Here is a 9,264-nt window from a genome sequence, read left to right as displayed (position 1 = left end):
TGGCTGCAAGGCCAGTCCTGGTTTGAAATATAGGGGGAAAAAATGCATAAGGGTCCCCCTATATTTAAAACCAGCAGCGGACCCAGACCAACCGGGGTGTAATGCCACAGCCAGGAGACCCTATCACTGGGTCTCCCCAGCCAAAGCAGTCACACCCCAAGCCGGTCAGGCTAAGCTAAGGATCTCAGGGGAGGTGGGGACCCCCCCAAGAAGGGGTCCCCTTTCTCATCTCTCTCATTTTTCCCCCCATAATTTTAGGAATCAGGACTGGCTGAGCAGCCCGGGGCTGGTTATACTTTTGGGGGGGGCCCTACGTCATTTAAAAAAAAAAAATGTAACCATTCATTTACTATTTACAGGCAGAAACATACATGGATCACACTGATCTGTGTATGTTTCTGCCAAACTCTCAGATCACAGGCAGGTGAATTGATTACACGAATTTGGACAGGAGTTTTGTCCATTCTCATGAGAGTTTAGAAACTCTCATCTTGGTAAATTCCCGAATCCTATCTTCACCAATGAAAAGTTACTCGAGTTTGGCCGATGGTGAAGTGAAGAGAGTTTGCTAACTCTCCAGAATTTTACTGTAGCAAAGGAAATTTCTCTCCCGAGTTTGTCATTAGTAAATTTGTGAGTGGAAAAATATACCCAAACTCTTCAGAGAATGCTAACTCGACCAAACTGGAATCTTAGTAAATTTACCCCCTAGCCTCGCAAGACGCCTGACGTGAGTAAGCTGCCAGGTCCTGTGCAGCTCAGTTTGTGGTAAGCATCCCTTTCGGGTCATTTTCAATCACGAATGCGTCTTCATGAGACTGCACTGATTAATTTGAAATGCGACACTTGTATATCTGTGATTCTGTATACGAAGCACAACGGGACCTGGCAGCACAACGGAACCTGGCAGTGAAAAAAGCCGCAGCCGCTGCATTGTAGCACTTTGTACACAGATTCAGACTCACACAGATATACAAGTGTTGCATATCAAATTAACCATCGCAATCTCGTGAAGCGGGTTGTCGCATCTGTTTGTGACTAAGACACATTTTGGGGTGAAAAAGACACAAAAAATATGCTTGGTGCAACCCTAGACAGACAGGACCTGGCACACCAAGAAGGGTATTTGGCGTGACTGCAGCAATAGTGTATGAGGACACATCTATGTATAGGGTCTATTTATTAAGCAGTGGAAACCAATTTTTCCCACATTTTTTTTAGAAAAGGGGTAATGATTGTCTGGGTTTGGACAAGAGAGTCTCTAGATAGCACCAAGATACCCAGAAACATTGTCTTCTGCACCAGACCGTCTACACTCTGGAGTAAGGAATTCCTCCTCTATGGGCCCTAGGTCCTGACATAGGTGACTTTGGTCCGCCAAACAGCTGGCAGATCTTTTGCCACAGGTTAGGGATGAATTCCACCTGGGGAACGCTAGCGTGGGTGGCTGGTTTCCTACGTTTTTTCATATTGTAGAGACCACGAATAATGCCTAACAACCTAGCTGATTAGCTGCTCAGAGTTGTTCCCCTCTATAGACCAGCACAGCCAAAGTTCGAGTCCCATTGGGACTCATATATACTTTAGCGGGTTTCCGAAGCACTACCAGGAGTAGCCAAAGCTCTTGGAGACTCTGTTTGCTCCCTTCTGGCCTCCAGGGTCATTGTTTTGGTCCCCCATCTGAAAGTACATGTTACTGTACCAGCCCTTACAGGTCAGATGCCGGACTGCTTGTTTCAGCCCATCCTCATTCTCTAGGCGCTAGCAGAGACTTCAGTATTCTCAGGTTCCATATTGGGTCGCTCCGCTCTATTATTCACTCAGACTAGGGGATTTTAGAGCATCCTTTCACATCCAGGATGCCTATTTACATATTGCCATTCGAGTTGGTCACTAGCAATTCCTCGGGTATGCTCTACAGGAAAATCACCAGTATCACCATTAGGGAAAGTCCACAGCCCCTCCTGTTTTTCCATGAGGATCATGACAGTCATGGCAGCTCTTCTCGAACTGCTTATCATGGCTTAGTCACCGTATAACCATCTGCCTAAGGATAGATCTTCACTGATCCCACAGATGGATAAATACTTGGAAGCCTTTCTCCTTGAGGGAGAGCTTTGCTGGATTCCAAGGTTCGGTGGCTATTCCTCCCTGCTGTCAGACTAAGGGCCTGATTCAGAGCCGGACGCAATTAGTGTTCGCTTGTCCAGAAAATAGGGGTGGCTATTCAAATGAACCGTTCGCTGTTTGCGGTCTGTTCACGCCTCTAGGTCTGAACGAGCGAACAAAACTTGTGGTCGTTTTTTGGGAAACTACGCCCCCTGGCCGCTCGCATCCTACGTCATGTCCGCTATTTATTAGATTAATCGAGTACATCGACCAGGGTATGAACTGCTCGCTACTCTTGGGGTTGGTTTTTACTACCACAATTTTGCAAGCAGTTCTGGCTATTAAATAACCCAGTGACGTGGTCAATGACGCTGCTGTTTTAATTATGCACACACACAAAACGCCCGTTTTGACCTTTAAGCACGCCTGAGATCGGATCTCCACTCCCCGTTTTCAAGCACCTTCCCCTGTTACCACCCACATACGCCTCTTTCTGTCACTAAAATTATCAGGCATTCGCTATTTTGCGAGCACATGAATTTCAGCCGCACTGACTGGTTCGCGCATGCGTATAACGATCCGTACGCATGCGCAGTTGGGCAAACATCGCTCGGAGCGAACGAGAGGCCGCTTACGAGTGGCTCTGAATCAGGCCCTAAGTCTTCTGCTTACTGTCCCCTCTATTCTGGCATCTCCACAGAGTGTTATTACACTCTTGCAGACAGATCTTGGGCTCTCTAATCTATCCCTTTCTTGGGGCGGATTTTGCTGCAGTTTGCTTATTTAATTCCTTGCCTCTTCACAGGGAAAATCTGGCCCTATGACATAGATCCCATCTGCTTTTTATCACGCAAGCTATCACTATTTTGTGGTAGCTAAAGGGACCAACCTGGATATGGGCTTCTCCCTTTGGGATCCAGGACAGAGGTCATTCTCAGCAACGATGCACATCTTCGTGGGCAATAACCTGTCATTAGACCTTTAGGATCAGTGGACGGCTTAGGGGAGCCTGTTACCAATCATCATCCTGCATCTCAGGTCTATTTTTACCATGCCTCCAGCATTGTCCAGTCCTGGTTTGGTCCACAAGCGCGACACCCATTGTCCACATAAGCCATTAAGGTGGTTACTGTTCCATTAGGATGGTCAGCCACTCACAGCCAAAAGAAGAGTAGGCGGCCTTCCTTCTCGCAGTTCTCCTGAAACAGTGGACTCCTATGCTGCTAGGTCATTCACTCAGGTGAGTGAGCTCTACATCCTGATGCTTCAGTGCCTAGCGAAAGCTGGGGCCTGATGGGCATCAAGATTACGGTGCCTTGCACAACTACAAGTCGGTATGACATACCGCCGGACTTAAGCTGGGCGGATGTAATACCGACGCCGGAAGGCAGAAAGCTGAAAATCCCGACTAAGGTAAGTTCTAACCTCTCCTCTCCCCCCCCCCTAACCCTACTTTAGGGGTGCCTAACCCTGACCTCCCCCCCTAGTGCCTAACCCACCCCCCAGGGGTGCCTAACCCTAACCCCCCTCCCTGCACCCTAAACCTAACCCTCCCAGGGGGTGCCTAACTGTAACTTCCCCCCCGAGGGTGCCTAACCCTAAAACTAACCCCCCCTCCCGCAGCTAAGAGGTCCTGACGCCCGGCTTACCTTCGGTCGTTTGCCGGGCATCTGTATTTCGGCATCTGGTTAATGATGTCATCTGTATTTCGACGCCTATCATTAGTCCCATGCCGGGATTTCACAGTCGGGAAGCCGGCTGTCGGCATTTCGACCACCGGCTTCCTGACTACATACCCTCTCCTACAGGTTGCTCTGGTGGTACAGTGCAAGTTTCTGCTCTTATTTATCTTGCCTCCACTTCCATGCTCCCGCGGGTCACTGTTGAAAGGGAGCATGGTGATCCTCATCGCTTAGCTTGGCCATGGTGGCTGTAGTACGCTGCTCTTCCACCTCTCAGTTGGCACTCCACTGCTTCTTCCTCTACGGTTGGTTCTTTGGTCTCCGGGCCCATACTTCCATCGGATTCTGACCCACCTTGCTTTGCCAGAATAGTTCTTAACATCTTTCCTAGAAGCTAGGAAGGGTTTTTCCAGAGGGGTCAGTTGTACCCTGCTGCATGCCTAGTAACCCACTTCGGTCAGAAGTTCTTATCCGAGTTGGAGGATCTATTGGGTGGTTTGGTTAGAGGCTTCCCCCAGATCATTACAGCTATCATGGGTCCTCTCTTTTCTGCAGATTGTTCGGGGTTTGGGCCTGTGGCCCTCTTCCTGGAGATACAGGTTTTAGACCTGTCAGTTCTCCTTCAACGACTGCTTCCGCTCCTACCAGAGGTTCGGGTGTTTATTATTTGGGCGTCCTCTAAGCGCAGCCGCCATTTGTTCTTTCCAGGTGGCTCCATTGAACTTCTCCTGGGTTCTTTGGACTCTTCCGTAACTTCCCTTAGGAGTCCTTGATTCCTTGATTGTGGTGCACATTGCTCATTCGTTGGTTTACCTGGACAGCTGTTTTCCTACTTGCACTCGCTTGGTAGGTGTTTGTTTGAGTGCCTTGTCTTGTCGCTCCCCCTCTCTGATCTTATACTTGGATCGGGCCATTCTGCGGTTTCGCTTGGGTTCCTACCCAGGGTTGTGTCTCGGTTACTCTTCTTCCTGGGATTATGGTGTTGGCTGGATTTTCACAAGTGTGCACAAGTGCCACACTCTGTGGCAGATATGCTGCCCCAGTTGTGGTGACTGCTCTTTACACAAGGTCAGCAGACCTTTTAGGGCAGCGTTACATGGTATTTCTGCGGTACAGATTGTACAGCTGCCACATAGTTCTCTGCCCACACTATTTGTTTCTATGCAGTTGTCACCATTGCATCTTCAGATGCAGACTACGGCCAAAGGGGTTCTCAATGCAGCCCAGGAGCAGCCCCTCCCATCGGGGGACAGCTTTAGGACGTCCCAGAATGATTCCTGTGCTCCCTAGTGGAGGAAGAAGAAAGCAGGATTTATGGTCTTTCCTTGTTAAATCCTTTCCTTCAACTGCATTGGGGGCAAAGGGTGCCCACCCTGACGCATCTGGCTTGCGGGGTATATTTCCTCTGATGCCAGTTCTTGGCACACCTTTCTCTGACGTGTTCTGAGTGTGTGCCGGTCTTCCTTCTGCCTCTTCTTCTCCTCCCCGCTGCCATTGCCCTGCTAACTTAAACTGGCTGGCCTGTGGCTGGGGGCGGGGTATAGTGGAGAGGGAGCCTGGGGGCTGCTGGGAACAAAATAAGTAACTATTTGGTGCTCAGACTCTCTCTTCTCCAGGCTATACCCAGAATGATCCCTGTGCCCCCATGGAGTCGAAGAAAAGGATTAACAAGGTAAGACCATAAATTCTCCTTTTTCGCAGTTTGAGCACCATCTCTGCATGTTATTATGAATATTTGCAATGTTATCCAGTGTCTGAAATTGGGTGACAAATATTCCATACATATGAGAGCTTTCAGCTCATGCATTCGCAGGACAAAGTAATAGGAAAGCAGACAGATGAGGTGATTTCTCCTCCAAATTTCTGCTGCTCTTTACTGCGCATGCATGGCCTTGGGGGACGGGACTAGCTAGATATACAGTATATAACATAGTAATTTATTAATACATACTCAGTAATGCACATGCCGGAATGTTGGGTTAGAGGTAAGTGTTTGTCTAGTTTGGTGTAACATAAACGATAGTAAAATAAAATATCCAGTGAATATCTGACCCACCTTTATTTACCTCATGGTAGAATGTTCAGTCATATTGCTGCCAGCTCTAATAATAAAACTCACATTGCCAGAGAATTTATGCAGACTTTGGGACTGCATCTTCACAAATCACTTTGCCACCATCTCATGACTTTTCTAAGTCTATCTCTCTCTCTCTCTCTCTCTCTCTCTCTCTCTCTCTCTCTCTCTCTCTCTATCTATCTATCTATCTATCTATCTATCTATCTATCTATCTATCTATCACAAGTGATTCTCAGCAATCATCTGTTCTATAACTTTGCAAAGGTATAACCTAATTCTCTTGCATTATCCTGGAATAGAGACAGAACAGAAATGATCTGTATATTTTGGTGATTCATAAAGCCCAAGCTGGTGGTGTGGAGCTGGCCAAACTATTCTTTGTCATTTGAGATTTTTTCCTGTAATTTAAGAGTTGTATCATGGCATTCCTGTACAATTGCTAGTTTGTTTGACAGTTATTTTATAAGCTGTGTGACGGTGTTTTAGGCAACAGTTATAACTGCATTACTAGATTTGTGCTTGCTCTGTGACTCACAGACATATAAGGGTATTCAATATGGGAGCGAAAACATCGTTTTTGCGTTACTATCGGAGGTATGACGTCATTATCGCAGGTTTTAATTTCACACCGTATTCAATTTCAAAGACTTATCGCAGTTTTGAAAAGTCTTTGAAAAAAAACGGGGATAACTTTTCACCATTGAATAGCTGTCGAAAAAAAGTGCAGAATTGGGGTTTAGGGGTGCAGGCTTAAAAAAAATAGCCTGCACCCCTGGGAATGACATTTAAAAAAGAACTGTGTCAAAAAAAGTTTTAAAAAAAAATAGGGACACCCCAAAAAATTAATTGAATAATTGGGGTGAAAAAAAAAAAAAGGGAAAAAATTGTATAACAATAGGGAAATAGGTTCAGGGCTATTCTGCAAGTATGCGGCAGGTGTTTTGAAGAATAGAATTATAGCGGCAGGTGCACAAATGCAGAATTTTTAAAAACTTGCTTTAGGGATAAATATGCTAGTACCCATTTTCATGTACCCCAAATTTGATGGGACCACTTAAAAAAAAGAAAAAAATAACCTAAGTGCTCTTCTGCAACACTTCTTCAATGTCGGGAAAAAAACACCTGCTGCGGCTATTTAAATCCCCAACTTTCATTTACAGGCTAAAACGGGGGTACCCATAGTAATCCCCCATGTTTTTACAACTTTAGGGGGGTCTTACAATTTTTTTAAGGAAAAATTCGTAACTTTACGCAAATCCAACTTCGGAGGTTCCCGTTTTCGTTAATTTTATATTGAATACGGGGATAAGCGGGCGCGCGCCCAATACTTTAACGCAGGTAAAAACTCCGATATGAAACGTTAACTTCGACAGTGAAGTTAACGTTTCATATTGAATACCCCTCATAGACACCATAATTATATTGGTATAAAAGTAGGCAGGTTGCTCAAAAGAGGAATTGTCCCATAAAGAGAACCCTAAATTAATTGAAGTAGGGAATTTTTTACTTATCTCTAAATGGCTTATTTTATTGCTAAGAATATTTAATTTATAATAGTTTTGCCTATGAGTACAGTACATCCATTTTAACTTCTAACAGTAAAAAGTCAAACAGTATTCTAGGCACTTTGTAACCACAAATATGGTCTGCTGAGATTCTGTTAAAATGTAGAAAATAAAATCCTATCACAGAAGAAGGCTACAGGGAGCAGGGGTTAGGGTTAGGCACCCCCGTGGGAGGGGGAGGGGAGTTCAGGTTAGGCACCACCGAGGAGAGGTTAGGGTTAGGCACCATTAAGGGAGGGTTAGGGGGGGGGGAGGGGAGGGTTAGGGTACTCACTGCCCCCTGTCGGGATTCTTTACGATCGGGATGCCAGAGTCGGTGTTTTGACCCCCAGCATCCCATCCATCGGTATATCATATATACATATATATATTATATATATATATATATACATATATATATATTCATCAGAACTAGGGCAGCACTCAATAGGCTTGCAATCAGCACTTAAAGTCCTTTATTTACTCCAACATTTCGGGGGTTCCTCCCTTCGTCAGGGACGAAGGGGAGTACCCCGAAATATTGGAGTAAATAAAGGACTTTAAGTGCCGATTGCAAGTCCATTAGTGCCGCCCTAGTTTGGATAAATATATTGAGTGTTGCTGTACTTAGGGATGGCACCATAGCAAGTAAAAGCATATATCCATTAAGTGAATGCCGGGTAGGTGTGGAGTTTTTTTTTAATATGTATATATATGTATATATATATATATATGACTAAAAACATTGTCAAATTAACTATTTTACAATCAGACATCACTTCTATCGCTTTTACTATAATTGCCACCTGCTCAAACTACAACGTTAGTAATCTACGAGGACTGAGAATGGCATGAACAGCAGGCTTGCCGACTTTCTGGCTGCTCCCTCTGGTCGGCGCTACAGGGGGTGTAACAGCAGCACTGGTGGGTGGTGAGGAATTTCCGGCTACGTTGATGTGATTCAGCGCAAATCGCGTCGTTGGACCCTTCCGGACTGGCCACTTTCGCCAGGTAAATGGGTGGGGTGCGGGGGAAGTGGGACGGGTGCGGGGGTTGCGGCCAGTCTGGGAGACTTGCCTTCTCTTGCAGGGAGTCCGGAGCGCCACCCAATTTTCGGGAGCCTCCCGGCCATTACAGGAGAGTCGTCAAGTATGATGTACAGTGAAGTGTTGCAACATAGGGAACATAATATCTAAACATAAACCTATCTCAGATGCTTACAATAATAATCACAGACATGTCCTCTGAGTCTTCTATATTGATGGTGCTGATCTCTATAATGGCAAAAGCAGCAGCACCAACATCCCTGAGACATAAGCTGTAGAAAGCTGAAACAGTTATGCTAGCAGTAGCAACAACTGCAATAGGACCTGGGCATCCTACACCAATTTACCACTTCACTATCTGTCAAAGAGCCCGATTCAGAGATTTATGTAAATTTGATATTTACTTAAATCTCTGTTTTTGATCTATGTCTGTGCAGTAGCTGCTCTGCGCATGTACAAATCAGGACCTGCGATGTCGGTCGCAGTGCCCCGTACTGCTGGTGTTTGGGGGCGGCTACGGTGAGCAGTGCATAAAACGAGTGTGTGTCGAACTCATTTATAGGCATGTCAAAGCCAGTAGCTGAGTCTGTGGACGCCACTGCACTGGCCCCAGCACTGCACTGGCCCCAGCTGTGTGATTTTGCCAGACACTCTGTGTAAATAAACTAGAAATGACAAGATTGTGCATATATAATAAAAAGCCTCCCACAGCGAAGGGACTTTTACCACTTCCCAAACATATAGCAACACCTACAAAGTAATTGGGTGGGGTGTGAGACGCTAATTATTCAGGGATGTGAGTAAGT

The 9,264-nt window shown here is 45.8% G+C and overlaps 1 protein-coding gene across 1 annotated transcript in view; it reads left to right on the top strand.

The window, feature by feature from the left end:
• The window catches only part of SVEP1 (sushi, von Willebrand factor type A, EGF and pentraxin domain containing 1), a 470,252-nt gene that overhangs the window by 439,284 nt on the left and 21,704 nt on the right, over positions 1–9,264 (top strand). The window lies entirely within an intron of this gene.

The sequence above is a fragment of the Taudactylus pleione genome, unplaced genomic scaffold (genome assembly GCF_031769625.1).
Source record: "Taudactylus pleione unplaced genomic scaffold, aTauple2 ptg001032l, whole genome shotgun sequence".
NCBI lineage: Eukaryota > Metazoa > Chordata > Amphibia > Anura > Myobatrachidae > Taudactylus > Taudactylus pleione.
Note: the sequence above shows the minus strand (reverse complement) of the source record. Positions and strands in the feature narration are given on the sequence as shown.